General features: G+C 38.0%; 1 protein-coding gene across 1 annotated transcript in view; it reads right to left on the bottom strand.

The window, feature by feature from the left end:
- fam53b (family with sequence similarity 53 member B) overlaps nt 1–6,033 on the bottom strand; it is a 24,287-nt gene extending 18,254 nt beyond the window's left edge. Inside the window, exon 1 of the mRNA XM_038274138.1 lies at nt 5,864–6,033. The gene's annotated coding sequence lies outside the window, so the exon portion shown is untranslated. The remainder of the gene's footprint in view (nt 1–5,863) is intronic.
- Between the last annotated feature and the right edge of the window lie 3,944 nt (nt 6,034–9,977).

Raw genomic sequence — 9,977 nt, 5'->3', positions numbered from 1 at the left:
TTTAAAAAAAGTGTTGTTTTTTTGTTTTTGTTTTTTTAATTCTGTCCCCAGTAAAGGAAGCTTATTTTAGAAGTTTAGTTAAACCCTGGTATTATTATATAGCTTACCTGTGGATCTCCTGCCATGCTTTGCAAACACCGCACCCATTACCGCCCCCAGAACTGCACCTTTCAAACGGCCAAATCCAGTTTTAGGAATGGTCTATCTTCAGTACTAATGTAAAACTTGAAGGCATCTTCATTAGTGACACCACATTTATCTTTAGTCAGTAGGAGTTTCTGCACTTCTGGTATCCGATAAATTAATCTGGGCTGAGGCAGCAGTCACCATGACAACTGAGAAGTCTAATCACCAACCAGACGGCTACGGAACATCTAAACTTAACACCAAATGCAAAAAAAAAAAAAAGTAAAGAAAGCCATCTCTTGCTAGCATCCGTCCTGAACGGCAGTGATGCTGCTGCCACGGATGAGCAGATGTTGCTCCGTCCTTCCTTTGTGGTCAACAAAAAACTTTTCAAGCATGGCCGCTTTGGTTTTTCAGAGACATCTTGCGGTCACGCTGCAAAAGCAAGATACGACAAGTGAGGAAACCACACAGCGTGTTGGGTCAACTTCAGATGAGGGGGTGGGTCTCAAAACTGAATTGTTTTATGCTGATATAAAGTGAATTAAGACTTTTTCTATAATAAACGGATAAGAACTGGATCCCTTTGTCTATTAAAGTGCCTTGAGACAACATATGTTCATTAATATCAAATTCATGTAACTACATTTCTAAAGATCACACCCAGTGACTACTCTGTTTGAGCAGCTTTTCCATACATTACCCAGACTGTAATCCCAGGGGTTAGGCCACCATTGCGTAAGGATTTGTCAGCTTTGTGTCTGACTGACAATTAGTGCCAATACTAATCCGTTTTGTGGCACGACAGCTGGTAGAAACAACAGTGTTTGATATCATTGCTTTAGCTCATTCAGGCTACTTATTAACCCAAAAAGCTGCCCTTCGAAATCTAATCTTTGTTGTTTGTTTTCTTTTTCTAATAGATAAAAAATTTAAAAAATGTCCCAACAAAGATTCATTAAAAGGTTTAGATATTCCTAAAGGTCAGAGTCCTGTAACTCCCAGAGGAACAGCAGATAAAAAGAAATCCTTCCTCTTTTTTGTGAATTCAGGTACATCAAGAAGATAAAATATCACCAAATGTTTTTCCCCATCTTAGTTGTTCAGTTCAAAAAGCAAAACACTGTTCATTTTGACTTATATGGCTTACAGGAAAATAAAAGTACTTTTAGCATAAGCTTCATACAGAAACATTGTGTGATGACCAGGACGAAGAAAAAGAAACTTTTTCCAAAGCATCAAAGTTGCTTAACAATCAGTGATAATTAAAGGAGATACACTATATTGCCAAAAGTATTTGCTCACCCATCCAAATTATTGGAATCAGGTGTTCCAATCACTTCCATGGCCACAGGTGTATAAATTCAAGCACCTAGGCATGCAGACTGTTTTTACAAACATTTGTGAAAGAATGGGTCGCTCTCAGGAGCTCAGTGAATTCCAGCGTGGAACTGTGATAGGATGCCACCTGTGCAACAAATCCAGTCGTGAAATTTCCTCGCTCCTAAATATTCCACAGTCAACTGTCAGCTGTATTATAAGAAAATGGAAGTGTTTGGGAACGACAGCAACTCAGCCACGAAGTGGTAGGCCACGTAAACTGACGGAGCGGGGTCAGCGGATGCTGACGCGCATAGTGCGAAGAGGTCGCCAACTTTCTGCAGAGTCAATCACTACAGACCTCCAAACTTCATGTGGCCTTCAGATTAGCTCAAGAACAGTGCGCAGAGAGCTTCATGGAATGGGTTTCCATGGTCGAGCAGCTGCATCCAAGCCATACATCACCAAGTGCAATGCAAAGCGTCGGATGCGGTGGTGTAAAGCACGCCGCCACTGGACTCTAGAGCAGTGGAGACGCGTTCTCTGGAGTGACGAATCGCGCTTCTCCATCTGGCAATCTGATGGACGGGTCTGGGTTTGGCGGTTGCCAGGAGAACGGTACTTGTCTGACTGCATTGTGCCAAGTGTAAAGTTTGTTGGAGGGGGGATTATGGTGTGGGGTTGTTTTTCAGGAGCTGGGCTTGGCCCCTTAGTTCCAGTGAAAGGAACTCTGAATGCTTCAGCATCCCAAGACATTTTGGACAATTCCATGCTCCCAACTTTGTGGGAACAGTTTGGAGCTGGCCCCTTCCTCTTCCAACATGACTGTGCACCAGTGCACAAAGCAAGGTCCATAAAGACATGGATGACAGAGTCTGGTGTGGATGAACTTGACTGGCCTGCACAGAGTCCTGACCTCAACCCGATAGAACACCTTTGGGATGAATTAGAGCGGAGACTGAGAGCCAGGCCTTCTCGTCCAACATCAGTGTGCAACCTCACAAATGCGCTTCTGGAAGAATGGTCAAAAATTCCCATAAACACACTCCTAAACCTTGTGGACAGCCTTCCCAGAAGAGTTGAAGCTGTTCTAGCTGCAAAGGGTGGACCGACGTCATATTGAACCCTATGGATTAGGAACGGGATGTCACTTAAGCTCATATGTGAGTCAAGGCAGGTGAGCAAATACTTTTGGCAATATAGTGTATGTCTTCTGTGTTATACAAAGAGTGTTTTATAAAGAGGAATGTCTATGTTTGTGCTCTGAAATTATCTGTAGAATGAGAAACACAAGAACCAAGAATAAATATTACCTAAAAAACATAAAATAGCCCATAAAGAAATTTAGGCTTTACCAGCAATTTCACTGGTTATCGACCTTCATGCCATGCGGATGCAGTAGCCACCTTTTTTTAAATATTTCATTCCATCTCTGTATTCATCTTTTTATAAGTGGATATCAAGCTTTTTGTCAATATTTATTCATCTCTTTCTTTAAATACCAGTTTATCCTTCCACTCAATTTTCCATGAATAGGCCTGAATATAAAGCACTGTGCATAGTTTAGAGTTCTTGGGAATTACATGCTTGTGGATTGTCTTAAGTGACTGTCTGCAGAAAGCCTGCCAAGTCAGCAGTCTTCCCCCATGATTATGTAGACTAAAGCTAATTCATCAAAAAAAAAAAAAAAAAAATCTATTTCAGTTTTTTGTAATATTCTCTCTGAGGAAAAAAAAAAGTCAGTTTAGCTTTTGGATCCAAGTAGCCTAAATATACTAAAACTGTCAAGGAGCAATGTATTATAGAAAATACATTTCAAATGGCATCTGTCTCTAGTTCTGCTTTTTTTTCTCCTGCAGCAGCACATTGCACCTTGCAGGGAAAACTCCAGGTTTTCGAAACCTGAAACTTCCTTTGTTGGTGTCATTTAGCTCCCAGCGAGCAGCAGGTGGTACTTAATACTGTCGAGGCAGACTGAATAAAAGGAACTTCATGAAACTTATTGTAGGGTGCTGGCGAACGCACAGCTGTCCAACACGGTCTTAGAAATAAAGCAAGTCATACGGGAGGCTTGTTCCACATTTCCAAAGCTCTGAGTGAATGGTGAGAAATGAGCATGGCCGGGAGGCTTCCATAGCAGCAATCGTGGCTCAGTCGAGGGCCTGGGGTACAGCCAAGGTCTCACAGGCATGCAGCTGCCCACTTACCATAAACACAAAGGCTCAGCATGGCTACGCATGGCAGCCAGGGAGGCCTAGGATCTTAAAGCTGGCTCGCTGCTTAATTATCTCATACATAATCGCCTGCACTGTATACATTTGTCCAGAACAAGAGCTTTTGCTGAGCTCTGTAATGGAGGCTTTGGGCAAATCGGTCAAAGTCGGAGAAAAAAAAAAAAATTGTAAACTTCAGCGCTAAATCTAACAAAGTCTCCTAATTACACAAGGGGGGCTAAGGAGACAACAAGCTAACCGTACAAAATCTTAAATAGTTTAACTACATAGCGCCAATTCACAACACAAGTCATCTCAAGACAATTTCCAATTCAACCAGATCATACAGTCAAATTGATTGAAAGTTTTCTAAGGAAAACCAGTTGATTGCATCGATTCATTGACTTGAAGGGTGTCCCTCAAACCAAGCTTGCTTGTAGCGACAGTGGAGAATTGGTAGATAAACTTAAAATACATACCGGTAGATACGTAAAGCAAGATAAGAGCTTTTCGTTTGATTAACTTGAGTTCAAATACCAACTAATCAAAAAACTGATCAATTATTGTAGAATAATATTCTCTAGGGCAAATGTTTTCATATAATTTTCATTGATAGATTTAAGATTAAAACCATTGGAAGCACATGTGCAGATTATTTCTGAATGAGGTGCTTTTAGTCTCACTGGGGGTAAAGCGATCACATATTAGCTGGTTAATTAGTCAGGATAGATATCTGCTGGAATAAGCAGCCTAGTTGATACTGCTGTAGTGTAGTTTAAGCAGAAACAGGTGGGGTGGGGGCTGCTCTACAATTAGACTTAGGCACATGTTGGGGGCGTCTCCATAAAAAGGATTATAAAATTATAAATGCACCAGTTAATTTGAATAAAGATCAGAGTTCTGCAGGTCAAAAATGGATGATTTAAACATGCAATGCATAGAAGTGGATCAAACTATATTCATTAATTTTCTGTCTGTAATAAACTACAAAAAAAAAAAAGTAAGTATTTTTTTGGGGAAAAAAATTATATTAACTCATCCAGATATTCTCTAATAACCAGGACCAATACCGTTTTATTTAGAGAAGTGAATTTAAATACCTCTTTAGACTAAAACTAAATGTTTTCAGTGGTAAAGAAAAAGGAAATTAACTGTGAGCCCTGGTGGCAGGCAGCCCTCACACACAGATAAGTATACACGTTAAACAGCTTTTCATATGAGCCTGCAGCTAACCTTCCAGGTGGATGGCACTCAGTTTAACAAGAAGAAAAGAAGAAGAAAAAAAAGCCCTGAGCTGGTTTAAAATGGACCAGCACAGTCTATCAACCCCCCATTTCCAATGAAAGGGAAACCAATTTGTTAGAGGAACTGATGAGAGTAGAAACCACAGTGAGAAAACAAAAGCAGCCAAAACCTGGTGATAACTGTAAAATATTAACTTTAAATGAGGAAAATATGAAATCTCTCAGCTGTAAAACATTTTTGACACACAGGCAGTCATAAATACAGCCATGTGGGACACTTCAGTCATCACGTTTCCCTGTTTTTGTTTATGAGGCCAGTTGGCAAACTGATGAATCTGTAGGATGCTTGTCAGCCAACAACTTTGTACCAAAGGGACAAGATGGCTTTTTGAAAAAGAGATAACATTCTGAAACCAAAAGTCAAACAAGTGTAAAACAAGTAAAGGGTATAAAATAAAGGAGGAGTCATTCAATATCTAGCTGTAATTAAAACTCATAAAAGAAAAACACAAAATTAACATTCATGACAATACAAGTTGAGACTACTGGTGACCTATGTGGCAAGATATTACTTTTAGAAGTTTTTTAGAACACTTTTTAAAAGTTTCCCCAACATTTTTTCGTTTTGTTTGCGCCTAATAAATAAAATCAAGAAGGATCTGACTTTCTTAAATGAAACATCTGTTTAAAATAAAGGATAACTGTGAGAGAGTTGAAACAGGCAAAACAAAGGGACAAGGCTAAGGGAGTTCTCAGGAGGAAAACTTGCTAAGCTAGCTAACAGGAACTCTATTCAGACTCAACTAAAGACTCCACATCGATAATAACCAAACTTTTTATCATTTACTGAGCAACATATCTTCAAAACAACATATACCAGTTCTTTGTGGTGTAACTATAGACACCATATTTGGTTTTCTAAGCAATGTTGCTGACATTTGAATAAAATTTCCAACTCACAAGCATAACTGAAGAGTTCCTCGGTTTTTCAACAGTTCAGAGCAGCTGTTTAGTTTCTGTTAGCCATGGCGAGATTCCTTTCTTGCAATATATAAACAAGAACAAGGCAGGAAGCAAACAGCCTACTTCAGCTGCTCTCTACAAACTACAACAATGCCCCACTACTCTACTGTCCCACACAACCACACGTTAATGAGCTTGTGACGACTGCGCGGACCGTACCACTGAAACAGGGGGAGAAGGAAGCTAACATTTGGTCATTCGTACCTTTAAATGTCGTATTTATTCCGAATTAGGAGTAGTATGTATTGTAAAAGCATTTCTCTGCGTAGTTTTGAAAGTGTGAGGAATTTGAATGAAATGTATACCCTTTTAAGGATTTTGTCGACAGATACACCCCCTCCTTGCTCTGAAGTTATCGACTAACCTTCCAGAAGTAATGAAAAGTAATCAGTTTTTGAGGTAGGCAAAATATGATGGGAATTCCGGTTTCTATCAGGGATCCGCATCATTTGGATATAGCTTTATATATATATATATATATATATATATATATATATATATATATATATATATATATATATATATATATATATATATATATATATATATATATATATATATATATATATATATATATATATATATATAGCTTCTATAGCTTACATTAACATAACACTGATGACGAACATGTTGCCCACATTATGACTTGGACATATATGACATATGTACAAATTGGTTGGTTTGTATGTATAAATTTGGTTTAATTTGAAGAACACTTTCCACATTTTTACTTTACCTCCTAAAAAACTTTTGGCAAAAATAATAATTAAAAGAATGTTAATGTTATTGCACAACAGGTGACCTGCAACTGCTACAGAGTTCCCATGTAAAATGGGAAAAAAAAAAAAAAGAAGGATGGATTGGATATATGCTAGATTAAATGGAATGGATATAAAGTGTGAGATTAAAACTGAGATTAGTTGATAGACAGGTGGACCTTTGTTTCTACAGGCAATTATCAGTACTGTTTTTAGGGGTTTCACAAGTAAGGGTGATTAAAAGCCAACATAAACCTTACTTTTACAAATTTACATACGGTAATAAATATATTTTAAAACATGCTATGTTTTCCTTTCACTTCACAATAAGCACTTCTTTTTATCCTATTAAAAGGAGCATGGACATGTTTGTTGCTAATGAACCTTAATTAGCGTTCCACAAATTTCCTTGCCTATTGTAACATGCCCTAAGATTCTTCTGCTGTAAGTTTAAGGGGCCTCCTAAGGGTGGGAAGGTTGAGGCTCACCCCTGGCAGACACTATTGTTAATCAAGCAGTAACATCTGCTGTATTTTTCTAATCTTCTCTAGGCTGTCCTGCATGGTTTTAGGCTGTCTGCTTTTTTTTTTTTGCCTGTAACCCAGGATTTGTCTCCTACAGAACATCGGATACCACCCTGAAGTTAACATCTTTATTTCAAAGGTTTGAAAAGTTCTTTAGATTGCACATGCAGAGTATAGTTGTGGATGAAAAGTAGCAGGACCAGACAAAAAAAAAAAAATTAGATATATGTACAAAGTTAAATATATATACAAAGTTAAATTGTTAAATATATGATTCATTAACTACGGCTGGACTTTGTTTTTTAAAACATTATACAATATTTTTCCAATTAATACTCAATTATTTCTTATGTACTGTACTGGCTGAATCCCTAGATTATTTAAATATGTCATAATAGATATATAGAATGAACAGACGTCTGATTGGTTAGGCTGCAAAACAGTTAAAGAGACAGTTGATCCTCCCTGCTAACTGTGAATAAGACAAGAAAGTAAAGATATTAACAAAACAGCCAGGATGTTTTGTGTCTGAAGTCTTTTTAAGGTTTGAATACTGTCCTATGGCGAAATTTCAGGAGGGAGGGGCCAACGCTATGAACGCTAAGTCACAGTATTAAGACCCATGGTTCATTTTAGCTGTAGCTCCCCACAGCAAGCAGCTCTCCTTAAAACCCCAAACCATTACACTCCCGCCACAGTAGTTGAGATACCCTTGACTTTCTACCCCTCACCTTGACACCATCTGAACCATGTCCTGTGGTCTGATGTGACCAAGATAAACTTATTTTGGTCTCATTGAACCTCATAGGTGCATTAATCAGTGTTTCATATTTCGTTTTTCTTTAGCAAACCTTTCATTGCCTTTCTTATCTATCATTTTTAGGAGAGGCCTACTGCTGGGACATCTGCGTAGACCACTTTGTAATCTACATAGTCTGAGCACTGACAGACCCCCTGTCACACCTGAGATCCTGTAACACTCATTAGGGTCATGGGACAGGGCAAGGAAGATGGTTAGTGTGGTAAAATGTGGACTTCTTTATTTAAGTATGTACTTACTTTTGATGGCAGTAGTATAAACCGATGTAAAAAATGATTAGGCTGACCTTGTTTTATTTTTTCATCAATATACCTTTAGAGAAATAGTTAGAATTGTGTTTGAAACCCTCTTTCTAAATAACAATGCTTCTTTTGGAGGCAGATGATTAAATAAAGCTTGCATTTGCCTGCACAAGGAACTGGGAGTAGCCAGGTGTGATGGCGCTCTGTCAACAATAGAGGGCAGTATCCCCCAAACTCAAAGAAGGGACTCAAAGTAATCCAAACATGCATCTCATGACCAGCCAAAAGAACTTATTTGCTTTAATTTTGCTTTTGATGTCCTAAATGTATGTTGACACCAAAAAAATAAAAAATATTCCTGTGAGCCCCCCCTGAATAAAGATGGCTGCCATCTGTGGCATTGCTGACCAGGAACAGGCGGCTAAAGAGCTGTTGTAACAGGAACTTTCCTCTCGACTTTAATGAACCCTTATTTTATTACAGACAGGGGTTATAATTTATGTAAAATATCAAATAAAATCCATTAAAACCACCAAACTATCCCTAAAAGTTGTAATAATAGTTCATAAGCAGATTTAACAACAGCAGGGTGAGTTATGGTAGCTGTCTAAAGTGCATTTACTGTTTTAACTGTTCATAAGAATCTGTTTCATGCAGCAAACCACACTGATTTAAAGAAACACACTGACACCATTTGTTAGAATCCAGAAGTGCACAACTTTAAAGTCTCTTTTAATGGGTTGCTGCTGAAATCTCATTGACCTAGTGGGGTCCTGAGAATGCAGTTAGCACATCAAAAGAACCACATGGCTTTCATGAAGCCCCATCTAAATTTCATGGTCTTATATCCAACCCACTGATCCTGACATTATGTTTTATAGCTAAATTGGGGCAAAGAGGCACATCCTAGTTGGTGCCAAAAACATGATTTAAAAAAAACGAGTCATCTGTGTCTTAAAAAGGAGCAGCTGTTGATTAAAGAAACATCCAGTGTGACTAAGCTCACTCCAAGATCCTATAGAGACACTAATAGGTCATATTTATATCTAAGATCAGTTATTTACCATCTATCTGCTTTACTAAAATATTTCATTGTAAGCAAATTGGACTTAATTCCATATTTTAAACTACACTTGTATAGATATTACAATGATTTAGAGAAAGAACTATGAATAAAAGTCTAGAAGGAAGATTTCTACAACAAACTAAGTGAACCAAAATACAGTATTTATCATTAACGGCATGATTGCAACATACAAAAAAAGACATTTTATTTCAAACAATCAAATTTTTTTTGGAAGAGTTTCAACAAACTTCCAGTGATGCCAAACCTAAAATTCATGCCAACACTGCCAACGCCCCCTGGTGTTGCTCTAGATGAGCTGTCATTGGTTTGAAAGTTTAGTAAATTAGACCCAAATGACATAGAGGTGTTTAATTTGTGATTTAAGAAGATTATGCACAGATCTGTTGGTGGTGTGAATCTATTTAGCCTCTTTTGTTCCCAATACCCCAAAATAAAATCTTGTGCAATAAGTCAGCTCAGGAAGTCACCTCCAAGAGACCATTGTGGGTCACTTCAGAGTAAAAAATGCTGTGCTAAGAAGGCTTTAAAGATTTGCTGGAGTATCTGATAGACCAAGGAACACCACAGTGAGTCATGATAAATCAAAATCCTGATCTTTAAACATCTCATGAACACGATTT

This window comes from Cyprinodon tularosa, unplaced genomic scaffold (genome assembly GCF_016077235.1).
Source record: "Cyprinodon tularosa strain WSP-4 unplaced genomic scaffold, ASM1607723v1 ctg90, whole genome shotgun sequence".
Taxonomy (NCBI): Eukaryota; Metazoa; Chordata; class Actinopteri; order Cyprinodontiformes; family Cyprinodontidae; genus Cyprinodon; species Cyprinodon tularosa.
The sequence above is the reverse complement of the archived record's forward strand: the minus strand, read 5'-3'. Positions and strand labels throughout refer to the sequence as shown.